This window comes from Amblyomma maculatum, chromosome 3 (genome assembly GCF_055883805.1).
Source record: "Amblyomma maculatum isolate TAMU_Amacu chromosome 3, ASM5588380v1, whole genome shotgun sequence".
Classification (NCBI taxonomy): Eukaryota; Metazoa; Arthropoda; class Arachnida; order Ixodida; family Ixodidae; genus Amblyomma; species Amblyomma maculatum.
In genome coordinates this window covers 92,740,217-92,753,150 of record NC_139346.1, presented here as the reverse complement: position 1 = coordinate 92,753,150, position 12,934 = coordinate 92,740,217, and the positions used below count along the sequence as shown (strand labels likewise).

The following is a 12,934-nucleotide window of genomic DNA, read 5'->3' as shown; positions in this document are numbered from 1 at the left end:
AGATTGTCGCCCGTCGAGAGGTTGACGATGCACCACCACTAGACCGAATTGTCAATGTATGCTGTGCTTTGTCATACTTGTGTCCGTCAATTGTAGCAGAGCTGAAAAAAAGCCAACAGTGAAGCGCCTTCTTCTAACGTCTGAGGTTTAATACTGCTAACCTGAATGCACAAAGTTATCAATAAAAAAACCTGGCTATATTATGCAGAGCTCCAATCTTTCAACTGCCTTACTCCTCGTTTATCAGATAGCAAAATGGTCCTGTAAATAAAATGTGCTTGTTGCAGAGCTTGTACATTGCTTTATTTACATACAAAGGAAATAGCCCAGCAGAAAAACACATTCATACCAAGCAAGCTACTTCTCTTTCTCTTGCTTTCATTGTTGACAATGCCACTTTTTTAGTGCACGGGTCACTCCTGAAAATGAAAAATGAAACCGCTTAAATTTGCATGAAGGCATGTCGCAGGCAATCTTCCCTGTCTCTGGTAATTGGCAGAAATATTAAAAATGTTGATGACAATGCCTTTCCTGGGGCTCTCTGTTGCTGTGTGTAAAACTTGAGCTTGGGAAGGATAACTTAAAAAAATATATAATTTGCTGTTGAAAACATCTGACTACAAAATTCTCCATTTCCCCTAATATTTTGCACGTAGAAAACGTTTGGAGCCCACACAATGAAGTCACAAGTAGCCAGCCTTACATATAGTCGTATGTGCTTCAGAATAACAGCTTAAGGGGCGAATTCGTGTATAGTAACCAGAACTGCGGCAGTTCTGGGTGCTTGGTCGCTTGTGCTTGCACTTGATAATGGTACTCCTGTATCATTGATTACCATTGATCAGAGTACCATTGATGCTGGTCAAACAGGACTTAGCTTCAGTGAATGACGTAGCATTCTGATGAAAATGAGAGAATTTAACTTCAGCTACTTCTCTACCACAGCATGAACACGAGAATAAAGCATCTGGCATTTCTCAAGCAAATGAATAGGAGGCACCGAGATGAAGACCAGTGCATTCCGCTCAAGCTCTAAACCCCATTCAGCGGCAGGAACATTTGTGATTTTTTCCGGATAGCTTATTGATTTCAGCAAGGACAGGTTAGGATTCTGTAAAACTACTGGGCATACATTTTTCGTCATCGACGCAGCTACTCTACAGAATCGGTATAGGTAACAGTCTGGTGAATTCCTGTTTTTTGTTTTTGTTTTAGATTCAACGAGTTTTACTGTTTCACCAGTGGTATGAAATGTAGTTTGAAATGATTTAACCCTGTTAACGACCATGTGAAACCCTTCAGCTAAAAAATAACATCCGTGTACAAATTTCGAAGGTGCGCTAGCTGTGTGGGCACCAGTTTGAACGCAGCAGAATGGCAGGACAGTACAGAAAAAAAATTGCATGCACAATACCACTTTTTTCAAGGATACTGCACAAGCGTTAACCATCTCGGTTGTGAGGCAGGTTGCACAACCAATATGTTGTGTCACTTTATTTGTAGGAGAGCCCTCAATCCTGTCTTCAAGCTGTCATTTTTTTCACTTTGGCAGATGCAAAATAAAGCTTCAATTTTTCGGAATGGACATTTTTCACGTATGTAGGGAGCCAAATCTCTTTCTCAATGCAGGTAATCGCTTTTCTCACCCTTACGCCAGTGTCGAAACAAGCATCGACATAACAAGCTTCTCCCTCACCGGTCATGCAGGTACAATGTGCAGTCAGCAGGGCACCGTTGTCTTTGCACAGAATCCACACATTCAGTGGTTGTTCAGCGTGTCTTTGTGAGTGGTTGACCTGCAAAGCAGATAGAGAAAAAATGGCGAGATTAAAGTACGAAGGCCGTGCACAGTGCAGAAGTATCAAAGCAAAAATAACAGTAAATACACACGATAACTTCTTTAAGCCATGAAACACTCGTGAGAACGAGCAATCTTGTTTGAAAATTATGAGACCTAAAGCACGACACATGAATACAGTAGTAAGGTTGAAAGTTGGGCGAGTTGAATCTGGTTCATTTTGAAGGTAGCGCGAAAAACGAGGACCAAGAGTAGAAGGACACAACACGAGCGCTTTTTCACAACTAAACTTTTTATTGAAAAACACGGAATAAATACCCATCTCGCGAAACTAAAACACAAGAAACAAAAGGGATAGCATCAAGTACAGGAAAAGTGTAGGGCATGATACAGCTGGTGGGGGTGCTTACTGACTAAGATAAGATGTAAAAACGAAAGCACAAAAGCCTCATAGTCACGAAAGCAAACAAGACTTACCAAAAAAAAGATGAAGGAAGCGACGGGAGATATTAGTTCCATGTGTGGTCTAGATATGAGAGTTCTTTTTGTGTTAGAGCAATCGACGGTGCGCTTATGCATGTACTCCCTTGTCTTGATATGTAAAAAGCCTCCGTGATTTCACGCTGAAGTCGTTCCTTATGAGTTGACAATATTTCTGCTTCCTCGTAAAGGGGCTCACATTTTTTCTTGCACAACGGCTTACACTCCGGCTTACAGTACGGCTTACAATCTTGACATCCCTTGCAATGGTCAACCAAATGCGAGGACTTTGACCCTGATAGCGATTTTTCGTGTTCCTTTAGCCGTACATTTACACAACGTCCTGTCTGACCTATGTAGGTCTTTCCACAGGAAACTGGCAGCTCGTATACCACCCCCGTTTTGCAACGAATGAACCCTGAAGCATGGCATAATTTAGATCTTTTCTTATTTTTGTTTTGTCCGTTCCGATTAGCCATCATTCTGCCTACTAAGCCACACACTTTCTTGAGCTTGTTTGGAGCGGAAAAGATTACCTTTACACCATAGCGTTTGGCCACGTTGCTGAGATTGTGTGAAAGTCGATGCTTGTATGGTATCACCACCTTTTTCTTTTTTGCCATATCGTCAGATGACTTCTTTGGTGCGTTACCTTTTACCCAGCGGATAAGTTTATCACATGCGAACCTGATTGCGCTGTCCGGATATCCTGATGTCTTTATTCTATTCACCTGTTCATGAAAGCTTTTCACCATGTCATGGATGCAAGATTTTACCAGGACTGAACGCAGACAAGAAAGAACAATTCCGTTTTTTACAACTTTCGAGTGGCCTGAGGCGTTATGTAGTAAGGGTTTGATTGATCTCGGATGATAGCGCCAGCAAACATGACTGTGGTTGAAGGATATCAGCAAATCTAAAAACTGCAATTTGTCTCCGGTTGGCAACTCAAAAGTAAAATCGAGACCTTTCCCACATTCTCTGAAGACCTTTAAAATGTTCACAACGCTGTCTGTGAAGCGTGCACCTTCCACAAACACTAGGTAATCATCCACATATCTAAATACACGGGAACACATGCCATTTAGATTTTCTTCAAGACATCTGTCCACGCTACAGAGAAAGATATCTGCAAGAACAGGTGCCACACATGAGCCAATACATACACCGGACTTCTGTATGTATGTTTTGCCTTCCCAAGCAGCATGGGTGGACTTGAGGTAAAACGAAAGTAATTCGAGAAAAGACTCCACCGGGATTCCTGCACTATTTCTGAAACTTAACTCATCATTAGATTCACAAATACAGTCCTTCACACTATGCATAAGGGCTGAGTGGGGTAATGAATAAAACAGGTCAGTAACATCAATGCTAAAGGCTCTGCAGCTGCCAGGATTAGACTTCATCAGCACATCTACCAGTTTGTCAGAATTTGGAACTAAAAAAGGGCCATTAATATAGAGGCCAGATAGGAACTTGAAAAGATAGCTCGAGATGACATGTTGCCAAGTGTTCCTTTCTGTAACGATAACACGGAAAGGGATATCTGGCTTGTGTGTTTTCGCCGAAAAGAAGATATCTAAATGCGTACTCTTCGCGTTCGAGACAGCCGTTGCAAGACTATTCAAGTTCATGCCTTTAAGTAGCCCAATAGCCTGCTTTCTGATTTTCGACGCTTTCACGTCTACAGCGTTGAAACTCTTTTCAATGGCCGCCTGCCCTTTGACCGCATACATGCTCTCAGGAACAACAACGAAGAACCCTTCTTTATCCGACATGAGTGACCGTAACCCGGAATTGACAAGATAATCCGCTAAGCTGTAGCTGGGATCAGACTTACAAAGTCGTGTCCCAGGGTCAGTCCTTGCAATCGTGTCGACACATTCCTCAATGCACCTGAGGCGGGTCTGTTCAGGCGCACACTGGGCGATGGCTCTACCAAAGGACAGTTTGTCAATCGGTGTCCAGGCCGGTTGGTAGGCGAACTTTGGTCCCTGTTGTAGGGTCTTAAGGTGTCGGTCCGGAAGGCACAGGTTCCCCAAAACAAGGACTTTTTCCTGAGGTAGAGGCGCTCGTCTCTTCTTTACTGGCAATCGGTGGCGGATGGATGCCCAGATGAACTCAGTGGTCCGTTGCGCAGTATCGCACCATTCCCTGTACATACGTGCTTGGTGGTTATGCGGCATATTCAAGGAAAACATACATACAGAAGTCCGGTGTATGTATTGGCTCATGTGTGGCACCTGTTCTTGCAGATATCTTTCTCTGTAGCGTGGACAGATGTCTTGAAGAAAATCTAAATGGCATGTGTTCCCGTGTATTTAGATATGTGGATGATTACCTAGTGTTTGTGGAAGGTGCACGCTTCACAGACAGCGTTGTGAACATTTTAAAGGTCTTCAGAGAATGTGGGAAAGGTCTCGATTTTACTTTTGAGTTGCCAACCGGAGACAAATTGCAGTTTTTAGATTTGCTGATATCCTTCAACCACAGTCATGTTTGCTGGCGCTATCATCCGAGATCAATCAAACCCTTACTACATAACGCCTCAGGCCACTCGAAAGTTGTAAAAAACGGAATTGTTCTTTCTTGTCTGCGTTCAGTCCTGGTAAAATCTTGCATCCATGACATGGTGAAAAGCTTTCATGAACAGGTGAATAGAATAAAGACATCAGGATATCCGGACAGCGCAATCAGGTTCGCATGTGATAAACTTATCCGCTGGGTAAAAGGTAACGCACCAAAGAAGTCATCTGACGATATGGCAAAAAAGAAAAAGGTGGTGATACCATACAAGCATCGACTTTCACACAATCTCAGCAACGTGGCCAAACGCTATGGTGTAAAGGTAATCTTTTCCGCTCCAAACAAGCTCAAGAAAGTGTGTGGCTTAGTAGGCAGAATGATGGCTAATCGGAACGGACAAAACAAAAATAAGAAAAGATCTAAATTATGCCATGCTTCAGGGTTCATTCGTTGCAAAACGGGGGTGGTATACGAGCTGCCAGTTTCCTGTGGAAAGACCTACATAGGTCAGACAGGACGTTGTGTAAATGTACGGCTAAAGGAACACGAAAAATCGCTATCAGGGTCAAAGTCCTCGCATTTGGTTGACCATTGCAAGGGATGTCAAGATTGTAAGCCGTACTGTAAGCCGGAGTGTAAGCCGTTGTGCAAGAAAAAATGTGAGCCCCTTTACGAGGAAGCAGATTGTCAACTCATAAGGAACGACTTCAGCGTGAAATCACGGAGGCTTTTTACATATCAAGACAAGGGAGTACATGCATAAGCGCACCGTCGATTGCTCTAACACAAAAAGAACTCTCATATCTAGACCACACATGGAACTAATATCTCCCGTCGCTTCCTTCATCTTTTTTTTTGGTAAGTCTTGTTTGCTTTCGTGACTATGAGGCTTTTGTGCTTTCGTTTTTACATCTTATCTTAGTCAGTAAGCACCGCCACCAGCTGTATCATGCCCTACACTTTTCCTGTACTTGATGCTATCCCTTTTGTTTCTTGTGTTTTAGTTTCGCGAGATGGGTATTTATTCCGTGTTTTTCAATAAAAAGTTTAGTTGTGAAAAAGCGCTCGTGTTGTGTCCTTCTACTCTTGGTCCTCGTTTTTCGCGCTACCTTCAAAATGAACATGAATACAGCTAGCGCGATTGTTTTAGTTTTAAAGTGATTCATTTGATTTCTATGCACGGCATTTCAATATCGTGCGTCTCTTTTACCCTTTGCTGACTAATCAGGAAATGCCTCAGAATATTTTACATCTCCTACGAGACCAAAACAAAACCTTTCCCTGTAGCAGCACCTTTTCTCCTTGTGGGCGCTTCGCCGAGAGAGTTTTCACCCAACCACTTGTGAAATCGCTGTGAGATTCAAACGGTTAATACGCTTTCATCTCCTCCAGTGTCAGCAATCCAGTGTCAAGTGTCAGCGACACGAAGCAGTGCACATGTTTCAGTGGGAAACCTCGGTGAAAGCGCTGATATCCATCCTCGTATTCGCAACCGGTCGCAACGTGTACGGGTCCGCATCGTCGCATAGCCCTATCTTGTCTTGGTAACGCGCACACGCCGACCTGATCAGCCCCACATAATATGGCTCCTTGAAAGTAGGCTTATTTTAAATAGGCGGCATTTGTCACAAGAAGCGGCCACATCCGTCTAAAAGCGCAACGAAAAAACGAACACTGAAAACGCGCAAACACTGTAGCAGGTGGCGCGCGCGGAGTCCCGCTCCTGCTGCATGGTGCACTAACAGTTCTGTCGTGTCAGCGCGGGCGTAGGTAACGTCCCGTGCAAGCCGTGTGTGCAGAAAAGCAATGCAGCCTGCGTTTACTCCCGCTGCTTCTAAGAACAGCATAACATGCGACAACTGCTCTCCAGCGAAACGCGGCGGAAATAGCTTTCCGATGTTCACAGGTTGCAGCGTGGGCACAAATAAGCAGTTCGATCAGAGAAGCCGCCCTCCCCCATTCCACACACACTATAAAAAATATCACTCACGGCTACCAGGAAGAAATTACCACGGGGAAATAAATCAATTGGAATGTCAAAGGCGAATGAAGCTCATACCATGTTAGCGGGCAGGACATGTTCGTAGTGCCACGTTGTTTTTGCGCTCGCAGGAATCTCGTCGTGGTACCGCTGCTTCGTAGCCGCTGTTTCGCGTCACTGCAGTCAAACACGCATTCTTTCTCTTGATAGATGGGACGGCGCTCACGGTTCCGCACGAAAATGGGCACCCCCAACGGCTCGCGGATGCGTACTCTGGGTGCACGTGAACACGGGTTAGCCGGGGCACCTTTCAAATTTGCTGCCGCTCTAAGGTGGTCAGTTATTCAGGCAGGCCACGACAAACGGATGCGGATAGTCCGGGTCCAGGCTTCCGTCACCTTTTATCCAAGAGTTTTTATTTATCTTCACCTGCCTGCTAAGCTTCCTGCCGGTTTGTATCACGAGCAATCTACGCAAGTAATGGTCGCTGCAGCGTCGCTTCAAATTCTTATCATTGAGGCTTTTCAGCTTGCTCTTCGAGGAGGAGAGAAGCGCAGACACGGTAGTACCAGACTTCTTATCTTCTTGGTCCTTCTCATTTGCGTGCTGCTTCACATTTTCTTGCCCCCTATTTTCTTGATCATGCGTCGCAACGAGATCCGCGACGAGTATGTCCACCGAAACCTCGAGCTGTGGTCGAGTTCACGAGTGCGGCAGGGACTACTGGTTGACAAAAAAAAAAAAAAGACGAGATAGACGGGTATCGTTGGGCAGCACCAGCGGAGGTTGGCTGGGGCAACACCCTCTAAAAAACTTAATGCCCTCTGGCTCCTCCTTCTCCCTCTGAGCCACGCCGCGCTTTTAAAGCTGGATGTTGCGGAGCTATGAGCGGCGCACAGGTGTTGAAAGCGAGGCCACGAAAGTTCGGGGGACGCCAGTTACGATAATGTGATCGGTTCCGGAAACACGTGGCATTCAGGGCAAGAAAAAAACAGGGGGCGTGTCATTACATCCGAGTTCTCTGGTTGCCGAAGCGCCGGCTTACTATCAGCGGATCACGGTACATGCATCCCAAGCCGATACGCAGAGCCAAGTTATCTTGACGCGCTAGCGGCGTTAGCGGCATCAATCAGTCGCTGCTATCTCTTCGCCGCGCAACGTTCCTATGTGCCCACGCGCTGCCTCCCGTAACCCCCATGACAGTCAAAAAATGTTAGTGGAGTGTTTCTTGAAGGAATATGTGTAAAAATGAAAAAAGCAGTTGTCGGTAATTGTACATACATGGCTTTAGCGACATATTTGCCTCAACCTATCGAAAAGGTGAATAGCAGATGAGCGGCGCTCAAAGTTTGTGTTAGGAAGTAACGAAATCGTTCGCAAATGTTCTATATACGTTTATCGTACGAGCAGAGTCTACACCTCGTGCTACGATTGCTGCTATGGCAGTCAGAATATGTGGCAAGGTTATGTGGGTTGCAGAAACTCAAGCAACACTTGGCCCTGCACGGTGTCGGCTCTGGCAACACTGAGCGTCGCCATGGTGAAGGAGGTGAAGGAATTCGTACACCCATGCGATCTTGAGTCGTTCTATTTCTGCCCACTGGCAGTGGCGACTTTTAACGTTTAGCAGCATTTGCAAAGTCATTAATGTACTGTTTTTGTCAAAAGTAATTGAGCCAGGCGCTGGGCCAGGCCGCGGCGTGGCGGTCGCCGTCGGTGGCCGCATGCTCCCGGGCTAGGAGTGTAAGCTGGCTGACGTAAGCATGCTCCCTCGCTATCTCTCTTGGGATGATAAGATGTAAGCGGGTAGCATGTTCGGCGTTCGATTTTATGCTTTTCAAGCTCTGTGCAACTCATGAAGGGCATGTGCACAGCAAATATCTCGCCCAATGCTCATATTTGGCTTGCGCCGTGAAGCTGCGCTCTTAGTTAGAATACCTCGCGTGAATATCAGTATACAGCTCCTCTTTGGCGCAACGATTTAAATAAATAAATTGGCAAAACGTTTTGCCAATAGAAAATGAGTGATACAAATGCTTCCTATTCCATGATCTCCCAGAACGCCTTGCTATTGCCAGAGGACTCTATTATTATGTAAGGTGCCTACAATAAAAGTCTCCTTCTACTTGCATTTAACTTCCCGCTGAATCTTCACCCTGTTGTGGCTAGGGGCTCCAGCAAGGCCTGGGCATCTCATATTCGCGAAAGTTATCTAGCGTTGCTCTTGAAGGTCCCATTCCAACATCTTATTATACGAGTTGGCCCCACACTGCCAGCGGACGTTAAATTACAAATCAAGTGGCTAGGTACAGTAGTGAGTAACAAAAATAGTTAGCAGTCCAAATGCTGCGTGTCCAGATTCTGTTTATTTCCAGAACATATAGTTGTTACGATGGTCATATGCTGTCCCAAGAAAAGAAAAGAACTGCCGTACTTAGAGGAAATTATTGTCGTATGTTCGAGATGTGATAATGACATTCTTTCATGTAGTTCGCTCATTAAACGAATAAATAGCTTGCAGGTTAATGCATGAACATAATTACCAAAGCGAAAATATTACGCTTGTTTTGTACGTTACCAAATGGCGCAAAATAAAGTATGTAGCTAGAACGGCACTCTAAAAAGGTGGAAATCTTTTCTTGTTCTCTCTTCTCTTCCAGCTTTACGAAGCTTCGCCACCAGCTGGTCGTCGTCATAAAAGACGACTGGGAACTGTAGGAATAAGCGCATCGAGTGTTCTAAGTCCATTTCCCGTTTTACTTTTCCGACGCTCCAAACGAGCAGAAAAGTAATTATTTGCACAGTCGGTGCAAATTGTTGCTACCGGAGGACTGTACTGATGTTATGCGCGAAGGCATTCAACGAAGAGCGCAGCGTCACAGGGTCAGCCAAAAACAAGTGTTGAGCAAGTATTGCTATGCGGAGCGCCTTTCGTGAAAACAGAGTTCCCAAAGCTCGAAATTGAACGCCGATAATCGCTTACTTTTTATCATCCCAAGAGAGCAAGGGAGCATGCTTACGTCAGCCAACTTACACTCGCCACCGGGAGAGCAGCGGTCAGCGACGGCGGTGGTTGCGCCGCCGCTCAGCCCTATGCCCGCTCCGCCGGCTGGCGGGGCTGCTCGGTTACCTGTTCTTTCGGCAAAGACGATACCTTTAATGCAGTTCTGTGACGAATGTTATAATTCCAATGCACTGCTGCGTCCCATTGTGCAAACAGCACGGATACACAGACCAGTCCGGACGGAAGGTATGTGCACATTTGATTCCTGCATTCATAGTGAGTGATTTGAAAGGTGGTGCACTTTTATGTATGTTTATTAGGGTATAGTCCGGTCATCTAGCTGACTTCGATTAACTGTACGCGAGTGTCGCATAATGATTCGCTAGTTGGAATGTTGAAGCCAACATGCGGAGAAACAAACTTGACCTGCAGCACGGAGTGCACCCAGGCTATGCGTACGATTCGCGACGCCGCGGTTTATCAGCGACTCATCACGGCTGCAAAAAAGCAAGACTATGAGCATGCTTCGAGTGGACACACAGCACGCGCCGATCAAGTTTTCATGGTCTAAAAGAACGTTCATTTTGGCTAAATGGTGCATACTAGTTTAGGGATGAAGTAACAGCGCAAAACTGAGACAAAACACAAGACTGATGCAAGACAAGCGCACTTGTCCTGCGTCGGTCTTAGGAATTTGTGTCAGTTTTGAGAATTTTCATGCTTCGTTTGAGCGTTTTTTTTTACACGTCTGGCCTTAATAATAAGTTAAGTTGTTACGGGGAAATTGGTTTAATATTTACAGAATATACGGGGGTTCATGAAAGCTACACACAGTAAATCTCAGGCGCAATCTCAGAAAGGCTTGTCCCAGAACAAGTCAACGCGCATCCACTTCGTCCTCTTCTTTCACATGCGCAACCGTCCACTTCGTCCTTCTCTTTCACAGGAGCAAAACCGCGCGGCGGAGCGTAATTGACGTAACATTTACCCCGGGACAGGTGAAGCTTGTCCTCGAGCGAGTCAAGCAGATTTGTAATAGCAGCGTTTCAGTCGTGCCACATGAGCCAGCTGAGTCGTCCGCGAGCATCGATTTGTCGATGTTACTTTAGCGATAACGTAAGTTACTTCACCTAAACGACTTACAACAACGAAGGGTCCGGCGTATTGCCACAATAACTTCTGGTACAGTCCGAGGAGTCGCAATGGCGTCCAAAGCTAAATCAAATCTCCGGGTTCATAGGTTACTGCAGCATGAGCCGCATCATACCGAACCTTCGTGCGGTCTTGGGAGGGGAAAGTTCGCAAACGAGCAAGACGACGCGCTTCTTCAGCAAGACAAATATGTTGAGACACGGATGGGTCCTCGTGCACGGAGATTGGAAGAATGGTGTCCATGAAAGTTGATGGTTAGCGCTCGTAAAGAAGAAAAAAAGGAGAATATCTGGTCACTTCATGCTTAGCTGTGTTATAAGCGTGAGTTACAAATGGCAAGACGGCGTCAAAGTTCTTGCGATTTGATGTTACGTACATTGATGTCATGTTAATGAGAGTCCGGTTTAGACGCTCGGTAAGGCCGTTTGAGGGTGGTAGGGAGTAGAATGACGGTATTCGGAGCCACAGAGCCGCAAAAGTTCTTCCACGATATGTGCAGTGAACTGTCGACCGCGATCACTGATCACTCGGGGCGCGCCGTGGCGAAGGACGATTTGGTGCAATAAAAAGTTCGACACATCGGTTGCTTTGGCAGAAACGAGTGCAGACGTCTCCACACACCGGGTCAAATAGTCAATAGCTACGATAATCCAGCGACAGCCATCAGACAATTTGGGAAAAGGACCAATCAGATCAATCCCAACTTTCTCGAAAGGCGACCTAGGGGGCTTGACAGGTTGAAGAAGGCCAGCAGGTGGCATGGTGCTTCGCTTGATACGTTGGCAAGGGATACAACTTGCTACATAGCGTTTCGTTGTCGTGTGCAACCTTGGCCAATAAAATCGTTGTCGGACCCTCGCGAGAGTGCTGGCAAAACCAAGATGACCTCAAGTGATGTCGTCATGCATCGCATGTAGGACAGCATTGTGAAGGGAAGTCGGGACAAAAGCAGAAGACGAGCACCGGTCATCAGTTGAGCAGTTCTTTTTGAGGATTAGATCATTTTGAATAACAAAAAGTGTAGATGCTGAATTACGCGCCTTATCAAACAACGAAGTAAGTTCATGGTCTTGACATTGCTCTTGCCGGAACTTTACGTGGTCTAGTAATGTTTCGGTCAGAGGCGCCAGGCAGTCGTCCAGATCATCTTCACCGACTGTCGTGCATGGAAGAGGAAATCGGGATAAACAATCAGCGTCGGCGTGGCGGTGGCCACTCTTATAGGACAGAAAAGTCATATTCTTGTAGACGTAACGCCCACGAGCTAATCGATCGGAGGGGTCACGCAGGCCAGCAAGCCAACGCATGGGAGTGATGGTCAGTAATTACGTTGAAGTGACAGCCGTACAGATATGAGCAGAACTTGATAACGGCGAAAAATATGGCGAGACATTCCATTTCTGTCGCTGTGTAGTTGCGTTCTGCTGTCGTTAAAGTGCGGCTTGCGTATGCGATGACATGCTGGGCGCTGTTCTGGAGCTGGATGAGAACCGCACCAATACCCATGCCGCCCGCATCGGTGTGAACCTCGGTGGTAGCAGCTGGATCGAAATCGCTTAAAACAGAGCCAGATGTGAGCAGAAACTTCAGCTGTCGGAACGATGATTCGCATTCCATGGACCAAACAAACGGAGCATCTTTTTGCAAGACGGAACTGAGCGGATGAGAATTTGGGCGAAACCTTCAATGAAACGGCGGAAATATGAACAGAGCCCCAAAAAGCTTCTCAAATGTTTTACGTTTTGATGTTTTGCAAAGTCTCTCACTGCAGATATCTTTTCGCGGTCGGGCGGAATAACTTCTTGATCCACTAAACTTCCAAGCACCAAGGTCTGCCGTTCACCGAAGCGACACTTCTTAGAGTGCAAAATTAGTCTAGCGTTTCTAATACAGTCCAGCACAAGACTAAGACGCTGATTATGCTCCCAAAATGTCCTTCCATAGATGATGATGCCATCTAGGTAGCATATGCATATATCCCACTCCGCAGGGG

General features: G+C 45.9%; 1 long non-coding RNA gene across 1 annotated transcript; it reads right to left on the bottom strand.

The window, feature by feature from the left end:
• Window positions 1-235: 235 nt before the first annotated feature.
• LOC146195307 (uncharacterized) lies at window positions 236-7,213 on the bottom strand. The gene is made up of 3 exons (XR_014705551.1): window positions 6,864-7,213; window positions 1,697-1,796; window positions 236-419 (listed from the first exon to the last, which is right to left on the bottom strand). It is a non-coding gene; the product is annotated as an uncharacterized LOC146195307 (long non-coding RNA).
• Between the last annotated feature and the right edge of the window lie 5,721 nt (window positions 7,214-12,934).